At 40.6% G+C, this 23,369-nt stretch overlaps 1 long non-coding RNA gene and 4 other non-coding genes across 5 annotated transcripts in view; 4 read left to right on the forward strand and 1 right to left on the reverse strand.

The window, feature by feature from the left end:
* The first annotated feature begins 362 nt into the window (after positions 1-362).
* LOC134450259 (uncharacterized) overlaps positions 363-23,369 on the forward strand; it is an 81,777-nt gene continuing 58,770 nt past the window's right edge. The window contains exons 1-2 of the long non-coding RNA XR_010035051.1: positions 363-433; positions 2,924-2,991. This is a non-coding gene — a long non-coding RNA (uncharacterized LOC134450259). The remainder of the gene's footprint in view (positions 434-2,923; positions 2,992-23,369) is intronic.
* trnad-guc (transfer RNA aspartic acid (anticodon GUC)) lies at positions 14,932-15,003 on the forward strand. Its single transcript has one exon. It is a non-coding gene; the product is annotated as a tRNA-Asp (tRNA).
* On the reverse strand, positions 15,149-15,220 carry trnad-guc (transfer RNA aspartic acid (anticodon GUC)). Its single transcript has one exon. It is a non-coding gene; the product is annotated as a tRNA-Asp (tRNA).
* On the forward strand, positions 16,156-16,228 carry trnav-cac (transfer RNA valine (anticodon CAC)). The gene has a single exon. It is a non-coding gene; the product is annotated as a tRNA-Val (tRNA).
* On the forward strand, positions 16,570-16,640 carry trnag-gcc (transfer RNA glycine (anticodon GCC)). Its single transcript has one exon. It is a non-coding gene; the product is annotated as a tRNA-Gly (tRNA).

A 23,369-nucleotide genomic window follows, 5' to 3' on the forward strand; every position in this document is an offset into this window, starting at 1 on the left:
GACTACACGTGCCTAGGTATTTGAAACCCAGAGTTGCCCTGCCATAGCGAGGCAATTTTAACAATAGTTCGTAGTCTTCATCTATTTATGACGATACTTAATAATAGGGTAACAACCACTTTCGCAAATACTTTGGCTAAAGGCCGTTTCCCCAGGTTTGCGTCAGGCAGTGGACACGCGCGGCCTCATGGCCCGCTGCTTTAGCGAGATTGCCCTTGACAAACATGTGCGTTTTCATGTTCGATATGGGCGGTAAGACGTTTTAACAGTAGTTGTTATTGGTAAGAGGTCCAATTTGAAAGAGTGTTTATGCTGTAAGGTTCTTGTACAACGTCATTAATCTTTCGATGAAAATTTCTGTCGCAGGTCGGAGTAAGCAAGAGGCAGAGCACGAAGTTAAATTGACGAGTGAAGACAGCTGTAATTAACGACGGTATGTACTCATGACTGCATTTTGCATTTTCCTGTCTTGTGGAAACTGATAAGAATACAAATCTGTTCAAGAAGGTAGCGAATGCGCGCACATCAGTGGTACAGGTGCTGGACAAAATAGAATAACTGAAATAAATGATAGAAGTCCGCAACACTGTTAATGCTCCCAATGATTTAATCATTGGAAACATTAACAGTGTTGCGGACTTATATCATTTATTTCAAGAATACAAATCTGATCAATTGTATTAAATATTTTGCATTTCCGTAACCCCACCACCACCTCAATTTAAACCAGCCATTGACCTCTTAGAAACACAGAGTGATACATGGCTTGGGAAATTGTAACATTAGTGCTGAAGCCGTGGGCTATATTCCAGGTTGTATTATTTTGGATTTCTATTGTAGCTTACTGTTCTCTTCATCTGAAGAGAATGAGTTGAGTTTTGTGATATGAATCCATTTATTACATGTCACAACCACCGGTTCGCGAGTGGCAGCAACATGCTGCGGCCACTCAGGAGCAAGTGGTTGTGACATACAGCACGAGTATAAATGCGTGTAATTAATTGTATGCATCATTTAAAATTCATGATATGGGGGTTGCTGAAAAGCGGGAGAGGAACATTAATCTCAGTAGTTGGATTAATGCAAATTATGGAGTCATCAGAAATAATCTTGAATTTGTATTTCAATTAAACAACTGTAACCTGTATGTTCCACACCACAGTCAGGAGTGGTGTTAGTAAACATTCAGGAAACAGTCTCAGTAAACATATGTATGTGACTGCCAATGGTACTCAAGGAAACCAGACTTAAGGCAATATATGTAAGTAATGCATGATGTACAGGTAATCTTTTTCTAATGACAGCAGCCCATAGAATACAGGAGACCCATTAACCTGAAACTCATACACCAGTTCAGTATCCAGTACCTGGTGTATTTTTTTAATGGTTAAAATGTTTTGGTTGCATATAGCAGTCAGAACTCCACTAAGCTACTGCTAACTAAACATTCAAAATAAAGAAAAGAAGGTAAGAGAGAAATACCAGGTGTTATTTTCAGTTCACATGTTTGAAATGGGATTGAGACTGCCAGATTGGTTTGGTGCTGTGTTCATGTGTAACCTCAGGGTGGCGCCAGAGGCCACTGAATCTAACAGGAAAAAGAGAAGAACTTTCTCCTGCAGCAGGTGGCTTTCTTGCAGCATGTTGTTGTTTAATGGACATGTCTCTTAATGGAGTATGCCTTTTATTTATAGAAAGCGGGACTCCTATTATAGGCCACTAATTTTTCTACCATGTTATTTATTACTGTGCTCAGTGCCTACTGTGTAATAGCTGTGTAGTGGCAGATCTGGAGATTGTAATTTCTGACTGTCAGTCTGCTGGCTGACTCTTACAGTAGGTGCTGTTTCCACATAGCCGGATATTTTTAATTGTGGATACTTTTTTTCCTGTTTACATTGGTTTTGGCCTTCTGTTTCCATGTAAGCAGAGTTTTAAAAAACAAAATGGCCAAAAATCCTGCTTTAAAACTATCCCATTTAGAGGGCTAAAATGCACCTGTTACAATGAAGTTTTCATATTTATCCACATGTTGACAGGAGGAAAAAAAAATCTGCATTTAAAAATATCCAGCCATGTGGGAACGACACCTTACTATGACCTGTTAATGACACTGGACTGCACTGTTATGGGAGACCAGTAATACCTTGATGAGTGCCTTTATTTATAGTTGATTAATTTAGAGTAAGGTACACTCCATGGCTGCAATGTAAAGTAAAAGTAAAGAGTATAGTAGACCCATCAATATGAAACAGAAATTTTAAACTGTCAATCCAGTGTATTTTTTTTAAATGGTCAAAATGTTTTAGTTGCATATAGCCGTCAGAACACCACTTTGCTACAGCTAACTAGACATCCAAAATAATGAAAAGAAAGTAAGAGAAAAAACAGGTGTTATTTTCAGATCACGTGTTTGAAATGGGATTGAGACTGCCAGACTGGTTTGGTGCTGTGTTCATGTGTAACCTCAGGGTGGCGCCAGAGGCCACTGAATCTGTAATTCGAAAAAGAGAAGAACTTTCTCCTGCAGCAGGTGGCTTTCTTGCAGCATGTTGTTGTTTGATGTACATGTGTCTTAATGGAGTTTTCCTTTTTAATTTGACAGAGCGGGCAGAAAAAAGACTTCTATTATAGCCAACTAATTTGTCTCTCATGTTAGTACTATTATAATATGCACCATGGAGTATGTGTAGGCCAGTTTGTTTGAAGGTCAGTGTGTGTGTGTGTGTGTGTGTGTGTGTGTGTGTGTGTGTGTGTGTGTGTGTGTGTGTGTGTGTGTGTGTGTGTGTGTGTGTGTGTGTGTGTGTGTGTGTGACATTTCAGAAATTCATCATACTTCAGAGATTTAGCTGTCATGAGTCAGTATTACATGCTGCTGTTTGAGTTGCTTCCAGGATCTATTTAATGCTGAGTTGTATTGCAGGGGGCAAAGCAGACAGAAGTTCATCAGAGCCCCAGGTCTTCCCTGATATGTGGACAGTGCAACCTACTGTAAGTGCTGCATTAAGCTTTTTTTTTTTTTTAAACCAATGCTTGTTTGTCCTCTGGCTGTCTTAAAATCACATTTGTCCTCAAGCCACATGTAATAGCAAGGAAACGTCTGTGTTGTGGTTTTCAAAGTGAAATTGTGCGTTTTCCAAAGTTATCCCACAATTAAGATACTGTTGATTGTGAATATAAATATTTCCTCAAACTGTGTACCAAATGTAGATTAAGATTGCTATGTGGCTTGGTGGTTTAAAAAATGATGATATGACAACCACTGAGTCGGACAGCAAAACATTTGAAATGCCCACACTCATCTAAAGGGCGGACATCCTGGGTTTAGAAAGTGAAACTGCTGCCACATAAAGGATTTGCTCGGACAATTCATTGACCCCTTGGTCCTAATTGCCACACCCCCTCAAGCAGGCTGATGAGCTAAGACTTAATTTGTGAAATAACCAGGGTTCTAAATTAACACCAGCCATCTGGCCAAATGCTGGTGAAATTACAGTTTGGCTGGTAGAAAAAAACAACTTACAAGCCACTTTGACTCATTAGTGAGTGTGTGTTTGGATAGTAAGATTAACATATGAGTGATTCTACGATTCCCCTACGCTTTTGGCAAAAGCAAAATGTCAATTATCAGTATTTTTTTTCAACTAAATGACCTAGATGTTTACATAGTGTATATATTTAAGTTTCCAAACAAACAAATTGCCAAGCTTAATCTTAAATCATTTGATACATACTTGAATGAAAGCGAACATTTGCTTAATTATTTTGTCAACAGTGTTATGGACAAATACTATGTCATTTCAAACATATATAAAAATACTACAGAGTTGAAACAATATATGTTTGAAAGTGCTTATGTCCCTTAGCAGTAATGTTGTCATTAATCTGTGCAACTGATATAGAAAATGTGATTGTTGAGCTTCATTAGTAGGATTTTATGAGTCACTGTGATACAGACTGACACATTTTTCATCATAAATCCCTGTAACGTCTGATTTGAATATAGTCACCCTCCTTACACAAGACTTCCTTCTCCAGAGATAATCCCTAGTGTATGTTCATAGGATTTTTCCAACACATAAGGGATCAATAGCGCAAAAACACTTTCAAAACAGTCAACGGTGTTACTCAACTGTGTTACGGTCAACAGTGCAGGGGAACAAGTCGGCACTTTTTTAGGAGAAAAAAACTGAGCTGACAAACCCATCTCCCTAGAACACAAATTATTTTGTTTGTTTGTCTGTCAATATGGATATAAATTGGCAAAAACATACTCCTCCTCAACTGTCATCAGTGTTGCCAGATTGGGCTGGTTCCCGCCCAATTGGGCTGCTTAGGATGGCCGTGTGCGGGTAAAAATGGCATCTATCAGAAAAACCTTCCCACTGCCATATAAATCAATAGAATTGGGTGGGTTCTTAGGGCGGATTTTGATCATTTTTTGGGCTGGAAATCATCAGCCTCATCTGGCAACCCTGACTGTCATACTTAATTGTAACACCATTGACGGTAACACCGTTGACATTTCAGCCATGTTTATGGTGTTGTGCTAACTGAGGACCTCAGAAGTTCCACCACAACACCTTAATCAATTCATGTGTCTGTATGCTTTATCTGTGTTTTTCTACATGTGATTTCTAATTCAGATTCTTATGAATATGTTGATAACACAGTTGACAGGCAATTTTCCCGCTATGAGAACATGAAAAAGAATGGATTAAATTATGGAAGGATGGAGCTCAAAATTTACCAAAAAGTCTTCCCGTATCCTGCCAAAGAGGTTATGACATCACGTGATGTTATTCGTATGGCCTAAGACCAAACCATTACTGATTTATGGAGGAGGTTTCAGACCGTGACACGGTTAACACAGTTTTCGTGGACACACACAAAATGGCAAATTTCATGTATAATGGAAAGGACAGTGGTCTTTCTGACAGTTTTGTCATATTGTGATGATTACTGTGAATCAACATTTGCAATCGTCTTGGGCAAAACAAGTTTCTTTACATGCTAATATGAAGACTGAATCTGACATTTGGAAAACAGGACGGCATGAAAACACCCAAAACCAGTATTAAATATTCATTCTTGCTGAGGGAAATAATGCTATGTCTACACTTTCTGTATTATATGAAAGATAAATGTTTTCTAATGTCCAAAACATCATTGGATGCAGTTAATAGTTAGTGGAATTGCCAAATAAAATCCACGGACTTAAAAGTGTAGGCGAATTAGAGAATCACTCATATACTTGCCATTTTGACTTGTGACGAAAGAAGTTCATTTAGAGCCCTGGAAATAACCTATAGTAAGTCAGCTGCACAGGCAGAAGGAATACCTGGTAGAACTTTCACAATCCAGACTGTCCGCCTCCTATCTCTCCTCACACACACACCTGACTCTCTGTCGCTCTCTCTCTGTCTATACCGCTCTCTGCCTCTCCCGCTCTCTCTTTCTCTCTCTCTCTCTCTCTCTCTCTCTCTCTCTTTCTCTCTTTCTCTCTCTCTCCCACTCTCTCACTCTCACAGACACACACACGACTGACATTCTTGCTCTCTTCTGACTGTCCGCCTCTCTCTTTCCTCACTCACTCACGCGCACACACACACACACACACACACACACACACACACACACACACACACACACACACACACACACACACACTCACCTGACTCTTTGTCTCTCTCTGTGTCTATACCGCTGTCTGCCCCTCTCTTGCTCTCTCGCTCTCTCTCTCTCACACACACACACACACACACACACACACACACACACACACACACACACACACACACACACACACACACACACACACCTGACTCTTTCGCTCTCTTTCTCTCTCTCTCTCTTTCTCTCACTCTCTCTCTCGCTCTCTCTCTCTCGACATGTCTCTCTTTCTCTCTCTCTCTCTCTCTCTCTCTAACACACATACACACACACACTTGACTTTCTATCTCTCTCTGTCTATACAGCTCTCTGCCACTCTTTTGCTCTCTCTCTCTCTCTCTCTCTCTCTCTCTCTCTCTCTCTCTCTCTCTCTCTCTCTCTCTCTGACACACACACAGACACACACACACTGGCCCAACACCCTTCTCACATGTGCCTCATCCCCTATCCCAGTCCTGTTCCTCCCATGCACCACCACATACTGTACATCATACTACAGTACACTCTACCCACTCTCTGAAGACTTAAATATTGGCTCCGACAACACTGCGGTGCACTTTCGCTTTCCGACATAATTCGTACCCCCAAACCCAGTTTCACACGAACATAGCATTGAAAGTCAATGGGCGGCGCCGACAAAATAGAACTTGTCTCTAATTCAGTGATTCTCAAAGTGTGGTCCGGGGACCACTAGTGGTCCGTGACAGAGCTCAGGTGGTCCTCGAGGGGATTTCTATTTTACCAAGACAAGCTAGGAGTAAGCTTTATTTGCAACATTATTACAAAGCTAGACATAGCATTTAATTACAATAAGACAGGCTTGTGAATGTGGATAAGAAAATAAGTGATCTGCATCGAAATTAGCAGTGTCAAATTAGCTAATTCAGTTCACCCTAACCCTAAACATATTCTGAGGGGACAAAGTGGTCCTCGGTCTGAAAAAGTTTGAGAAACACTGCTCTAATTGCTATCCGACATCGGCGAATGTCCGCGGACATCGGCGCCAGTGTGCGGGGTTCTATTGAAAACAATTGAATTGAATTTTTGCCGAGCAGTGCGCAGCACTTTGTCGGAGCCTATGTGCGCAAGCCCTTCAAACCCTTACTGTCTCCACGCCACTCATGTAGATCTTACTAAACCCTTCCATCCACAACCCTGAATGCATTAAATCCCACAGGTCTTACTGCACCCTAACCACCCACAGCTCTTACTACACTCTACACACCTACAACTCTCAATATTTAAAATCCCTCTTCACACGACACATATATCATACCATACCCTCCCGACCCACAGCACCTATTACACCTCACCCACCTACAGCTCTCTGTCTCTCTGTCTCTCTGTCTCTCTCTCTCTCTTTCTCTCTCACACACACACACACACACACACACACACACACACACACACACACACACACACACACACACACACACACACACACACACACACAATTATTCACATCACATGCATACTTAATATGGCACCCTACCCATCTGCATCATACTGCACTCACTCACTCACTCACACACACACACACGCACAAGCAATTATTCACATCACGTGCATACTTAATATGGCACCCTACCCATCTGCATCATACTGCACCCTACCCACCTACAGCCCTGAATGTCTTCACACCACCTTCACTTTTATTGCATTTGTGATATTGATTGTTGTGGTTGAGCAGGTAAGTCCCTAAAGCCTGTCTGCTTTCATTGTGTGAGTCTGATAATCTTGTCAATATCTTGTCTCACTCAAAGACATTAACATATAACAAAAACATAAAATTCTTAATCTGAAATCACTGATCAAAATAGACGTGAAATATTTAATACATTTAATAAATAATATAATTTTGCATGCGCCACACAATTCTGTCTAATACACACAGAACACTACTCTTGCCCCAATATCACCCTTAATAACCCATCTTGAACATTTCAGCAACAAAATTAGCGAGTAACATTTATATAATCTGCTGACTAACTGAAAAATAACATAACAAATCCTCTTTAGGAGGTATTTGCATCCTTATGGCTCCTAATTCCCTGACTTAATTGTTATGACTTCAATGGATAGTCACTAATGATCTCGCCCAGCAGGTAAGTTAATGAATATACATTTCAATATTCTGACTATGAATCTATATCTGACAAGCACTCAATAACACATGCAAACACACACACTTGTTTTTACCATACTAGATTCACACACTCTAAACCAAAGTACCCACTTAGCACACACTGCTGATTCATGATTGCCTGTGATTGGAAGGACCAATAAACTTGCAGAGCGATCTGAGGTTCAAAATGCCTTGGTTGGGCAGCTGTGGCCTACTGGTTTATACCAGTAGGAAAAGCGTGTGGGTGTGGGGAGTGAATGACCAGCGCTCTCTCGCACCCGCATCCATGGCTTAAATGCCCTGCATCAAGGCATTCCCTCTACCTTGCTTTTTTAAAACGCTCTGGTTAAGATTATTGGCTGAATGTGGTGATCTGCTCTGTTGTTGATTACAGGATCAAGTTGTTTTATTTTAAGTGGTTTGGAGCATTGCTATTCAGTTGCCCAGCTCCGGTGTGTTGTAGCAGCAGGTACTGTATGTGGTGTATTACACAACAATTGCATTGCTGCAATTGATCCTAGTTTGGTTAAATTATTAAGTTTCGTAGAACCAGTAAACTTGCAGAGTGATCTAAAGGCACGAAATGCCTTGATTGGGCAGCTGTGGCCTATTGGTTTATACCAGTAGGAAAAGCGTGTGGGTGTGGGGAGTGAATGACCAGCGCTCTCTTACATCGCATCCATGGCTTAAATGCCCTGCATCAAGGTATTCCCTCTACCTTGCTTTTTTAAAACGCTCTGGTTAAGATTATTGGCTGAATGTGGTGATCTGCTCTGTTGTTGATTACAGGATCAAGTTGTTTTATTTTAAGTGGTTTGGAACATTGCTATTCATTTGCCCAGCTCTGGTGTGTTGTAGCAGTAGGTAAGTTACTGTATGTGGTGTATTACACAACAATTGCATTGCTGCAAGTGATCCTAGTTTGGTGAAATTATTAAGTTTTGTAGAACCAGTAAACTTGCAGAGTGATCTAAAGGTTCGAAATGCCTTGGTTGGGCAGCTGTGGCCTACTGGTTTATACCAGTAGGAAAAGCGTGTGGGTGTGGGGAGTGAATGACCAGCGCTCTCTCGCACCCGCATCCATGGCTTAAATGCCCTGCATCAAGGTATTCCCTCTACCTTGCTTTTTTAAGACGCTCTGGTTAAGATTATTGGCTGAATGTGGTGGTCTCACTCTATTGTTAAATGTCGATCAGGATGGTGTAATGGTTTTATGTTAGAGTAGGTTTGTATGAGTTGTGAGGTACTAGCTAGCTGTATTTGTTGTTATATACGGCAGGATATGATGGTGGTCAGGGTTCACGGAAATAATCAGAAGAGCAGATTTTGAAATGACTTGAAGTTGAACATGTTACACAATTCATGAATTTGGAAAGTAAGTCCATACACCTATATAGTTTATAATGTACATATAACCATTAGTGCAATCAATTTAACATTAAAGGACCTTGACATTTACAACATTTTCTGTGCAATGTTATTTCAAATAATATTTCCTACACACGCTTGCTTACTACTTTAGAAAGTAATGCTAGTAAGTTGCTAACAAATTTCTGCTATTTAAAATTTCTAAAACCATTGCTGAAATGTTCAACACAACATACCAGTAAACGTTAACATCATAAACCACAAAATCATAAAGCACTACATTAAACCCTGTATATTGAATACAATACACTACCATAAAGGCATCATGAATGAAGTACTGAAGGAATGTGTTTGAAATTATTTTAATGGGTATATGGTACATTTGGAGGTAAAATGAGTTAAGAAAAAGAAAATGGCAAGCAGTTCTTAGAGATTATTGCATTACATTGCATTTGGCAGACGCTTTTCAACCAAAGCAACTTACAACTGAGGTCATAATCATAGCCTACAACACTTGCAGATACAAAGTACAAAGGATACACACAGAACAGTAAGTGCAGACACCAAGTAGGGTTGGTATTTTTTTAAGTACATTTACAGACATGCACAACATGCCAGAGAGTCTACCCCGGGACTGGGCCAGCTCAACCATTAGTCCAGTAAATAGTCACAAAAGAGAGGAGTATGAACGTGCTTGTCTTGCTGCCTCTGGGAGTTTGTTCCACCACTGAGGGACAGTGACAGAGAGCAGTCTTGACTTGGATCGCTTAGTGCGTTGTGGTTGACCTGTCAGGTTGAGAATGCGGGTCTTCCTGGACGTTCTGAATCATGGCTTGAGCGGGCCATTGGTGTGAGTCCACTGGTTCATGTGAGGTGAGGTGCTCTATCATCAGCCTTCAGTGTTAGTTAATGCACACCGGGTGAGGTTTGCACGGCGGTCCCATTGTCAACCATTGTCACACACACTGAACGTCATACAAAACTTTTAGAATTAGACCGGTATTGGCTTATGCCTTCATCAGGGTCATCTCAGAAAGTAAATGAGTATTTCTTCCATGACCATCAAGGGTAACGGGAAGTCTGCCTGATTTGCAGACGGTGCACTGCAAACGCGCATCGGCCGATACGATACACTTAAAATAGAGGGTGGTGACGTCGCCCACATAGCTCGTTAGCGAGGGAAGCCTCTGGCCAGTTGGTAGTTTGATTCCTCCTCCCATTTGCCTTGCATTGAAGAGAATTATCTCAAATACTGCTACAAACAGTGTAGGCGAAATGGCACACACGATCGCTATTCCGACTTAGAGCTGTTGCCATTCAGTAGTGAAGTCCTGGGCGGAGAAGCACATCTGCAGGTTGCTAAAATAACCTTCGACCACGCTTCTGATGCAAGGGGTCATGTGGAAGAACTCCATGGCGTAGTTGATCAGCTGGTGTGGGACTGATCCATATGCGTTGGCAAGGTCAAGCCAGAAGACGTGCAGGTCTGTCTTGTCCCTCTTAGCCCTCTTGATCTAGCCCCAGATCATTGTGGAGTACTCTACTTATCCTGGGAACCCCAACACTCCTGCCTTCTGGTAGTTGGTGTCAATGTAGTTGTTCTGGAGCTGGTAGTTCGTCATCCTTCTGGCTAGCATAGATGATAGCACAGGTACGGGTACCTGCATGGCGTTTCCGCCTGACGCACCTCTGCCGGTGCCAGTAAGGTAGCTGCAGGGTCGTCAGCCGGGAGCCACCTCTCATTTGATGTTTCGCTCCATTGATCCCGGAACATCTCAGGGTGGTGGAGCAACGGCAGGGACGTCTCCCTGCCGCCCCCTGCAGCTACCCTTAGGACCCCTCTTTCCCCCATGACCTGTCCCTCCTTCTCAGCCATAGCCAGAAGCTGGCTCTTTCAGCTTCTTCTGCCAATTCCTTGGTTGCCCTCTTCAGCTTTGGGCCGGTATCCCCCATCCTCCTGATAAAGCGCTGGATGGAACTTCCAATAAACCCCCTGCAGCCCACCTCCACAGGAAAGATATTGGCCGTCCAACCAGCCTCTCGGCACTCGGCTACCAGCTCTGTGTACTTCTCCTTCTTCCTTTCGAATGCCGCTTCCATACCACCCTCCCAAGGGACCGTGAGCTCTGCCATGAGCACTGTTTTGGCTGCAGGGGACTAAAGGATAACGTCTGGTCTGAGCGAGGTGGTAGTTATCTCCGGTGGAAACTTGAGCTGCTGGTCAAGGTCCACCTTCAGATTCCAGTCGCATCCCGGTGTTAGCAATGCAGGTCTTTGGCCAATGTTCTGAGCTCCTGCCCCCTGAGAAAAATATCTTAACTTCTACATTTAGAAGGGCGATGTTACAGAACTGCCCAATGTCTTGGGAGTATGTTTCCTTGGGCATGAAAACCGCAACCCTGTTTGCCACTCGGATGGAATGAGTTGTTTTTTCCAGACAGTTCTCATTAGGTACCATAGCAGCTCTAATACCTTGGGGCAGTTCTTATAGAGCTTTTAGGGGACTCCATTGGGGCCTGGAGCAGAAGAAGACCTTGCCTTTTCCAGTAATTGCTTGACCTCACTGAGCTTGGGAGGCATGGTGTTAAACTCAGCAGTTGATTGTGCAGGCCGCGGTACGTATACTGGTGTTCCTAAGGAGATGTTCCTTTGTGGATCGCTGTACTGCTTTCTAACATGTTGTTCCCATTGCTACCTGGTAGTTTCGAGCTTGCCAGTCTTCTTTTCCTCCAGCAGCTGTGTAGCATGCTTGAAGGGATCCCAGAAGAAGCTGGCTTGCTCCTTCTGCTTCCACTTACTGCGTTTTCGGATGCGATCAGCTCTGCGAAGCATCGCTAGACTTTTTCTGACCTCCTCCCACAGGGCTGTCAGACCTTATTCTTCTGCAAGAGTGGCCTTTCTCCAGTTCATCTGAGTTGGCGACACCTTTGTACCAGCTGGAGGATTTCCTTCCTCCCCTCTCTCGTTGGATGGACCTCATTTGAGTATCGTTTCGATTTTTTTGCGCCACTAGATTATTATATACTGGGTCCCGCAGCTCATTTTATGAGGCCAAACCCATAAACTTTAGCAGAATGCTAGCGAGTATCGATATAAATCTTTTCCCTGCTGGAAAAACACCTGGAAAATTTGACAATACAGCCTGTTATATACCTGCAGCCATAATTCTTACCAAGATGTTGATGAGATTTGTGACTGGAAATTGCAGTAGCATTTTTTTTTTTTTAAAGCGTTCAGCCCTATGGGCTCCCTTTTCCATTCCATACATTTTCCACTCTGTTTCCACATGCCCACGTTCGCCAGCTAGTGGACACCCAAGAGGAACTGCAAAGCTAACTGGCTACAATGGGAACCAATCAGACTGAAGCTTCTCCTCTATTCTAATTTCTATGTCAATGGCCATGTTAATTTTCAAACAGCCACTAGGGGGAGAGCAATCCATTCTTGGAGTACCATTTCAGAATTATTCAGACTGGCCTTAAAGGGGTATGCCACTATTTTGGGGCTTATTACAGTTAAAATCGTTGGGCAGGGTTTATAAAGGTGGTAAAGTGTCTTATTTTTCATGTCAAGCGTTGTCTTGCTTTAAGACAAGTTAAAATAGGGAATATGTCGCTAAGCTAGTGAAAGTCAATGTATCCATGTAGCATGCTACAATGCTACACGGATACATTGACTTTCACTAGCTTAGCGACATATTCCCTCTTTTAACTTGTCTTAAAGCAAGACAACGCTTAACATGAAAAATAAGACACTTTACCACCTTTATAAACCCCAGCCAACGATTTTAACTGTAATAAGCCCCAAAATAGTGGCATACCCCTTTAAAGGACTATTTCTGAGCACTGTGTTGTCCTACGGTTACTAATCTTGCACTACATATTCATAGCAGAAGTTTTAAGATCTGCCAGATTTCATGGAGAGCTTTTACCCACTACTGTTCCAAGGATGATGAAAAACATCTCCCCATCGAGGAATCGAACCCCAGTCTCCCGCGTGACACCTCTATACTAACCACTATACTAATGAGGAGTATATCTGGAGAAAAAAATGCAGTCGCTCCGTTTTCGGGAATTCTTTCCTTCTTTTAGTACAGTTCATGTGAATTTTCATTAACATGGCATTCAGTTGCTGATCAAAGCATTTCTTAGTAACTTTGTTAATAGCTCCTACACTTTGTAGATAAACTTAGAGAAGAACAGATAAATAGGTGCTATACTACAGTTTTAGGCAAATTCCTAGCATCGTAACTGACAATTCCAAGCATTGCAACTGTTACAATAATGTTAAAGTAGCACTTTACAATAACCTTCCACTATAAAAAGGTTAATTAATATTAATGGTCAATATGCAACTATAGTAAAATTATTAAATCACTTATTAGGCATTTATAATTATCATTATTATGAATTTCTCTTCAGCCATTTATTTCTTACATGTAAGTATTTGTAAATCATCATAGATAACATTGATGATGACTAAGTATAATAAATATCAACTATAGATGCCTAAGTGGTTTATTGTTCAAGTATAATATAATTTTGAGTTAATTCTTAACATGCCTAGAAACTAAATATTTAAGCCTTTGTAAGTAGTAAGCAATTATTGATTCATGTCTTGATAGTTGAATAATGATGTAAACGTGTTGGTACAGTTAATGTTAAGTATTAGTTAACCATTTATAGTGGATGGTTAATACATTTACTCATCATTGATTGTCATATGAAATGATTAACTAATGAATTATAAGCCATTAATTGTATTGTAATTAAAAGTACATGTATTAAACTGGTTTATAAATGATAAAGTAGGGACTTAAATAATAAAATTAAATAATAGCTTGTGTACAAGTGATTTAATATTTCATTACGTTATTGTAGTTGCACAGTAAACAATTAGGCCTATATTAATTATAGTGAAGTTATTTAACTTAACATTCATGTAGACTCCTTTATTATTTGATACATTTCTTAATTATTTATTTTTCTAAAAGTGAAGAATAACTTTTAATATATGATAAAATATTTAATTAGAATTAGACAATAAACCATGAATTAACCATAAGTGGATCTTTCTTATAATAAGTCATCATTCATTCATCTACAAATGGTTAATTAGTCATCATTCATTCATATACAAATAATTAATGAGTCTAGTGATTAACTAGCCTACATTATAATCATTAAATGTATATTGTAAAGGATTCAGTGTGTGTTGATTAACATACATCTATAACAGTTAATGTAATGTAGTTGTAAAATAAACCTTTATTTTAAGTTACTTAACAGCTTATAGTGTTATTGTAAGTGCTACCTGCTAAATTTACATGGCCAACAACATTTTCATGCTAATGCGTATTTTGCAAACAGCATTAAAGTATAAAGTTAACCAGAGGCACTGCGATTGTTTCAGTTCTCCATTTATTTTTTAATTGTTGTTAATACTTGCCATCTTCCAACATCATCTCATTTAAATCAATGTTTTTGGTGACCTCTTCCCTACCACTGCTTCTTATCATTTTATTCAGTGCAACTTTGGCCCGCCCTGCTAGCCTAGATTTTGTTTGTCACCACCTACCGCCTTCTTTTGGGAAAAAAAAGACATCGCCATTTCAACTGCCTTGGTCATTTGAATATATATTTTTTTACTGTTTTGACTTTGTTTGCAAGACATTTGTAGCCTTCAGTTTCCTCACATCCAACCTCCTCATAAAGAATGACCTACTAATCATTTTGAAAAAAGCGTCGTTTTTTCAAAGTAATCACTCCTCGTTAGTATAGTGGTGAGTATCCCCGCCTGTCACGCGGGAGACCGGGGTTCGATTCCCCGACGGGGAGAGCAAATTTTTTTATGATTTACTCTACTCTTCTAAAGCTGCAAAGCACTTAAATGCATTCAAATGCAACTGTAACCTTGGTTTATATGATTGTTTTGGTTAGGTTATTATACTTGTTAAATAAGCTTGAAATAAAAAGCTTGTTTCTCCCCGTCGGGGAATCGAACCCCGGTCTCCCGCGTGACAGGCGGGGATACTCACCACTATACTAACGAGGAGTGGTTTCCTTGCAAAAATACTGAGTTTTTTTTCCTCAGTTATTTCTTTATTTACCACATCGTTTTCAGGATATTTGTGTTATCAGCTATGGAGAACATTTTTAAGGTATTTTCACAACTATAGAAAATGTTGTTGAAGTTATGGACATGAGAGCAGGCTATGGACACAGAGAGGGGCGTAGGTTTGGTTCGGAAAGTGGTGTGATATACATTTGGTTAATTGTGCAGGGATGCGATTCTTACATTAGTGAAAAAGTGGTGGGGATGTCGTGCCGAAAAGCGAGTGCCTGCCAGAACACGAGTGCCCTCATTGAAACCAATGAAATTTTTTGAGGGAAAATTATACTATTTTTTGCAGAATTAATTACATAATTTATGAACTAAAAATATGCTTATGAACAGTACTCGTCCTCCACTTAATATGAGCTATTTGAATGAAACTGTATCATTTGTTATGACAATTCTTAGATTCTTTTATGGAAATAATACCGAAATTGTAACCAATTCTTTGTAATACTTCCAGAAGGAATGTAGATGCTTTATTGATAGGCTTTCCATCTTAAATTGTGTTGGATTTATCGGCAAAAATGGGTAAAAAATATCTGAAAAATTGGTCATTGGTTTCCATTGGTTTCAATGAGGGCACTCGTGTTCTGGCAGGCACTCGCTTTTCGGCACGACAGGGACAATTAAAGATTTTTTAAAATGGTATGGCCAAGTCGAAACTCAATGTGAAAACTGTCTTCCCTTGGTTGCTGAGGATTGTAAAGCTAAATGAGAAAATGGCTCAATAGTTTCCTATTCAGCAACGGCAATAACAATTATAATAATCATATTTATTTGAAGTGTATTTAAGGACACTGACATTGTGAATAAAATGACTACTTGTAGTTGAACTCCATGGTTTTGTATTCAACATTTTCACAGTGTAGCCAGTTTCCGTAGTGTAGTGGTTATCACGTTCGCCTCACACGCGAAAGGTCCCCGGTTCGAAACCGGGCGGAAACATTGTTTTATGGGGCCTCAACATTTTTTTTGGTTCCCATGTTTAAATGCAGAGATGTCAATGAACTAAAATGGTCATTGTTAAAAATTATATTTTGGTTACTTTCTAAAGAACGTGATGCTGTTCAGTTATCTAAGGTGATGTTTACATGATATCAGTATTGTGTTATACCTGATTAAATGTGTGGAGGAAAATACAGAAGTCCAGAATGTGTGAAAAAAAAAATCAAAACTTCCTTGAATAGACTGAGAAAATAAAAGCGTGAAAAATGTAATGTAAAGAGCAGTATGTCAGGATTCACGAGTTTACGTTTTTATTTTTGGTTGATACACAATTTAGATGTGCATTGGTGGTTCAGTGGTAGAATTCTCGCCTGCCACGCGGGAGGCCCGGGTTCGATTCCCGGCCAATGCAACATGACTTTTCCCCCCTTCAGTTTATTATTGAAATGCCAAATACTTATATTGATCTGAAATATGGATATATGGGACCATACTTTGTTCGAAACAAGCCATTTTATGAATAGATTATTTGCGGAAGTTACTTGACTCATCACTGAATTACTAAATCAGGGCTGTCAAGCATACAGCCCGCGGGCCGGATCAGGCCCGGCAGAGGGTTTCATCTGACCCGGACGTGTAGAGAAAAAAAAATTGAGCGTGTAAAAAAAAAATCAAGTCTCTAGCCCATTCCTGTGATGAGCTATGACTTTATATGTTAAATGACCGACATGCACAATTTCGCCACTGGGGGCAGCAAAGGAGAACTGGCATGACAAGGTGTCTCAAATTGTGTACTTGTGCACTTTCTTGTTCATGTTTCAGTGTGTGACGTATTCATTACACACTGAAACACAGTACCCGCAGTGCACAAGTGCGCCATTTGAGTGCATCACTCGCACCATTTGAGCCTGCCTCCCAGGCTTGGCAAACACGCTGTTTTATCCCACCAGCCTCGCTGCTGTTGAAGTTGTTATCGAAATTGTCTGGAGTGACACAGCAATTACCAAAATGTCGCAATTTAACAGATGAAAAGTTGATGTAGAGCAGGGGTGGTCAACCAGTCGATCGCTCCAGTATACCTCTCGACTGAAGTGCCAGTCGACTGCGAGACATGTTCTTTAATATGATGGGGAAAAGGTTGCCATGTTTATCTTACACTGGTGTAAGAATTAAGGTGGTTAGGTATTAATACTAAGTATATTCCAGTTTGTTTGGCGTTGATATTTAATGAAAAGCATCATAAAATGTTTTGTGGAGCTGATTATTTCAAGAGCTCTTATCCAAAACACTAATATATTCATTGTGATTGTTTTGAGAAAAAGGACAATTATTTTAGCCAGGCTGTGCCCTCCTAGTGATGCAACACCTTCAGCATTGCCACTAGTCAGGTCAAGAGCAATGCAAGTAGCTTTCTGAGCTCCCGAAAAAATGGGAACTCCTCCCACTTTGTCGGGAAGCAAACAACCATTAACAAACCAAGGGAGGCTGGTCAATCATGCGGTTTGGGAAATAATAAGTTATGCTTTTGGACAGACAAAGTCTCGAAGAGATTTGAAAGTCGATGATAATCAGGCTACAATTAATTACCCACATCTACATGTTTTGCAAGTATATCGTTTATATAGTTAAACATTGTTTTTGGGTCATTTTTGGGTTTTTGGGACTGAACACTTTCAGCAATAATTGACAAATCAAACTAGAATGATCATTATACTTATTTTCAAAATGCTATATATCCACTCTCCACTATACAGTATATCGACCATGATTTCTTTGCTGAAAAATGTTATAAAACCTTTTTTTAAAAACAAGAAAACATACAATATCGTGAGTTCACAGTGTACATTGTGTAATACAATTATGAAGTACTGAAAATGAATGTATGTTTATATCTATTGTTTTGAAATTATCCACCCGAGAAACAGTACAAAAAATAACGCAAATGGTCAATAAGTGCAATCTGTGCAAAGCATTGAACGTGTCATCTTAAGTGGCATAACAAGTAATAAAATCGTATTAAAATTGATTTAAAAAAAAAAAAAAAAATTCAATAGTCCGTAGCTACCCCCCATATACTCTCTTCTAACTGGTTAAATGTATTGCATTACATTTACTTAACTAAAGCATGCCAACACTCACATGCATAAAAAAGCAGTTAATTAAAATTTGTGAATTATATCCGAAGCACTCTCCTTTGAGTCAAGGTAGTTGTAGTATTTTTAAAACCCTTTATTTTACATTGGAGCAAAAGTGTTAAAAAGCCCTGATGAAAGCCATGTACCGGAAACCGGTCAGCGTTTAACACATTCACTACCAAGTCACGTAAAAATAAGTTTTGCCTCCCATGCGTTGGCTCCCAAACATGGTACGGATACAGTTCTTATGAGGAGCTGCATGCATGCTGCAGGTGTTTGAGGGGTTTTTTCATTGATTAAATCATGAAGTTAAACATGTATTGCTCTACGAATAGCGAATATGTCACCATCTCTCATTGATCTTCATTGTTTTTCATTGTGTTGCTTTCCATGATTCAATGACCCTAAACATACACCTAAGGCCAAAGTTGATTTTCTGGAGAGGAGAGTGATTCAGTGATTAAGTATGACACCCGATCTGCGTATTTGAAGTGTTTTGAAGTGACTTATCTGCTCATTTTCACATTATGTTCGATAGGCGACAAAACTTTTGTCTTGTGAAAATCTGCCCTGTCTGTGTTCAATAAAGGGTCAATCTTTCTTTGGTGCATGAAATTTATTTTTGTACATACATTTTCATTCGGGAGGGTTGTAGCTTTCATATGAGTGAGTGGCAGATCCAGAAGGCATTTTTTGGATGGGCCGGAGTGAAGTTGGGTTGGGCAACCTCCAGGTGACAGTAATATTTTTTAGACGGGGGGTTTTGGGGTCCTCCCCAAAGAAAATGTGGGTTTCTTAGATGCAATTTCGTGCATTTTAACCAACCAGGTGTCCGCCTCAATGCTGTGCCCGACGCCGGACGAGGCACTGAAAAGACGGATGGGGTCTGTCCTAAGGACGAATGTCTTGCCACCCTAAAAAAACCCACGGAACTATACTTTTGTTTGTAAATACTGAACAATTCCGTATTTCAAGGGACAGACAGGTTGGCAACCATACAGTCCTATATGCTAGGCTATCTAAGGATGCACCAGACTACCACTTAATTACCAACAAACAAGTAGGCTACAAATATTAATATCTGTAAGCTACTTGCAGACACCGAATACCAATACTGATAGCTTTACCCCCAGGCCTAGAATGCATTTTTTCTTAAACGGTAAGATTGCTGCGCCCTCACATGTCGCAAAGTCACCCAGAGGGAGAAGAGATTTCTCCTCATCATAGTAGCCTAGCCCACACACATCGTCAGCCGAATTTGCCTACAGCATCACATAGTAAGCTACAGCACCAATTCATTCCTATTCTAGGCGTATCTGTAGCGTGCGCAATAATTGGTAAACAAAATGAGCACACGTGGCTATTCTTATTTACACGATTTGGGTAGCAAGGCAATTTCGGGAAAATAGCAGTGCATTTCATTGGTTTCTGAGCGGGTGCTCATCATTATTTCTTTCCACCTGTTTGATAGGTTTGTATCAGGTAACCAGCTGCAATTTGTTCTTCTATCCCCTACTCTGTGTAGCCGGAACACTCTGCTGTCCCGACTACCCTGCGTTGTGTTCCGGTGCCAAAGGGGGAAGAAGGGACCACCGAGGCTGATCTGTTCCTCCACTGTATTCTTTTATTTTCTTTTTAACAACAAAAAGAGCACAAAAGGGTTAGGCACCGCATTCACGTCTTCCTCGGACCAGCATTTCCCTGCTCCGCTCAGCGCAGACTGAACAAGTTGTAAAACAAAATACAGTACAGTGTAAAACTACTGTATTACAATAAAACTGCATTAATATGCTCTGTAGGGCCCATAATAATACATAGTGTAACATCACAGGCTGAATGCTTCATTACAATACTCCAATAGTAGTAATAAGAAACTACTTCATAATAATAATCAAATGCATTCAGAGAAATACAATGCAAACATCATTAACACACTCATAGCAATTCACTGGTATTGGGAGTACATACCTATTTTAACAACAAAAAGAGCACAAAAGGGTTAGGCACCGCATTCACGTCGTCATCGGACCAGCCTAACATGAAAAACACACCGTACATATTCAGGCGCCAAGTCAGAGACAAAAGGCTAGTCAGTGCCTAAAACAAGTGGTTAGCTTGATAGCTATTTAGTGCTCTCAAAATACATATTTCAAACGAAACAAAATGCTCATCACAAAAGTTTTAACATGTACATATGATAATACAACATTTGAAGAGTTCAGATGCAAAAGCCCCTAACTCCATTTCTGAAGACCTGCACTTCTATATTTTTAGAGAACCCCGTTGTTGGTTTGGTTTATATTCATGTACTTGATAATGCATATAAATAGTTATTTACATGAATAAAATTTAAAAAATGCAATTTTGATAGCTTTGTATTAAATAAAAATGAATTAAGATTATTTTCTGAAAAGGCACTTAGGGGGTTTTGCATCTGAACTCTTCATTTGGAAATAAAAGATGCAACATTACGACTTTGCAACACACGGATTACTTTGCAACATCGGAGCTCTGTGAAAATACGTACCTTTCCCTGCTCAGCTCAGCGCAGACTGAACAGAGAAGAACGTGCAAAACAAAAGACAGGTCGCGCACGCCACTAGAGGGTGCTATAACACAAAAAAATGAGCAAATCTCCCAATACCAGCAAGTTCAAAACTAAATACAGGGAAAGGATTTTGGGGAAATAAACACCATCATGAAACGAAAGTTCACACATCTTATGACATGGAAATAACAAAATAAAAATAAATGTGTAGGCATTATCTTCACTGCTACATCTGCAAATGTTGTAAACAATATGAGCACATGGCTACTCATGTGGCTACTCAACGCTATTTTGCCGAGAGTGCACGCACATCATCTTTGAGAAAATGGCGAACAGATCAATGGTTTCCGAGTGCATCATTTCATTCCATATATTTGACAGGTTAGCACAACCAGCAGCAAAGAACTACACCACTGTCTCAACATGGCAAACTCAGATAATTCACCAGATCACTTCCAGCGCTCCATCTGGCAATGAACAAATATTAGCCTAGGTGTTAGTTTATGTTGTGAATTTGTTTTGACTGTAATAATTAGCCATGCTAGATCCCCGCTTGACAAACTGCCACCGTTCCTGACATTCAGCATTCGGCCTTAAATTATCACAGAACCAGGACCAAGGTGACAGCTTAATGATAATGTTCCAACCGATATGAAAATGTTCTTTTTTTTAATCTTCCAAACGATCTTATCCTGTACCTGACCAGCAGCGTCACATGAGCATGTTACAGTAAATCTGTTGTTTTCGTTCTGAATAGCTTGCACAGCTGAGCTAACAACAGCCACAGCTAACAAGAACAAACAGTTACTTAAGCTAGATTCATGCTTCAGACGCATAGTCTTTGCGTCCGTCCGTTTTCTGTCTGTGCGAGTCCACGCACCCCTGGCAGAGCCTCTGCGCCCGTCGTCGAGCGCCTCGAAAAAATTCAAACTATCCGTCGGACGGACGCGGAGTACGCAGAAAAAAAGGCACTATGATTGGTCGTCTCGCTACTTCCTTGTTCTGTTCTTGTGGCAGCGCAATGCCAGTAGTTTGCGAGAGCAGAGCTGTATTCTGTTAGAAACTATATTAATGCCTTCTGTGTAAATACACAAAGCTACAAGCTAAATATTGTTATCGCGACTAGAAAAAAAGATGGCGGCGCCCGGCAGAGTCCTCCGAGGCGCAGCCTTCAAAAACGTAATTGTAGTTAAACCAACGGTGCACTATCAAACTTCTCACTGCCTGGATTTACATGTCAACAACCACCCGACACTACGGGATCAACATTTTTGCAACTTTCAGCCTCCTAAATGGGTGTAAAGTAAAGATTTAGCCCCATGGCTAACACAGGTGCCAGGACCTCCCAACAGAAGCTGCATTTCACCTAGCTCGCGGGGTCCCGACTAGCACTCGGATTTCGGAATGCAGGGGACCTTTGGATGCGAGGTATGAGGCAAACGTCAGCGCTCAGCATCACATATTGACACAACGTAAACCATTTCACACCGGACTACTCCTTTAATAGTACCACAAAACAAATCACAGATAAGGGGAAAGTCAGATTTCCTACCTTACACCTTCCAGTTGCTTGAAGAATGTTTTCAAGAATGGTCAAGTTAATATCCATGAGTAGTCCTTTCTAATGAATGCTTTGTAGATATGCCCGAATGGATGCTAAGATGACAGGAAACTATCAACTTCATGGGAGACGGCTACAAAAAAACCCCAAATCTATTAGGGAAAAATGTGAGTCTGCTACTACTTCGAAGCAGTTGTTTGATCAAACTTTTTTGGTAACTGTGATTGGATTCTCGTGCAAACGATTTATCACGGCCAGAGTCTGATCACGGCCAGCATAGAACGGACACCTGATTGGTTGACTGTAGAATGATAAGACGTCGCAATGTGGATACCGGTATCCATTTCAGCAGGAAAGCTGGTATTTTTGTCTTTCAATATGTACTGTAATATTTTGTCGCTGAAGCTGAAGTCAGTTTTAGACGGTCTCCGACTGCAGTCCAATAACCACGTGATGTATCGCGACTAGAAAAAAAGATGGCGGCGCACGGCAGAGTCCTCCGAGGCACAGCCTTCAAAAACGTAATTGTAGTTAAACCAACGGTGCACTATCAAACTTCTCACTGCCTGGATTTACATGTCAACAACCACCCGACACTACGGGATCAACATTTTTGCAACTTTCAGCCTCCTAAATGGGTGTAAAGTAAAGATTTAGCCCCATGGCTAACACAGGTGCCAGGACCTCCCAACAGAAGCTGCATTTCACCTAGCTCGCGGGGTCCCGACTAGCACTCGGATTTCGGAATGCAGGGGACCTTTGGATGCGAGGTATGAGGCAAACGTCAGCGCTCAGCATCACATATTGACACAACGTAAACCATTTCACACCGGACTACTCCTTTAATAGTACCACAAAACAAACCACAGATAAGGGGAAAGTCAGATTTCCTACCTT

The sequence above is a fragment of the Engraulis encrasicolus genome, chromosome 6, assembly GCF_034702125.1.
Source record: "Engraulis encrasicolus isolate BLACKSEA-1 chromosome 6, IST_EnEncr_1.0, whole genome shotgun sequence".
Taxonomy (NCBI): Eukaryota; Metazoa; Chordata; class Actinopteri; order Clupeiformes; family Engraulidae; genus Engraulis; species Engraulis encrasicolus.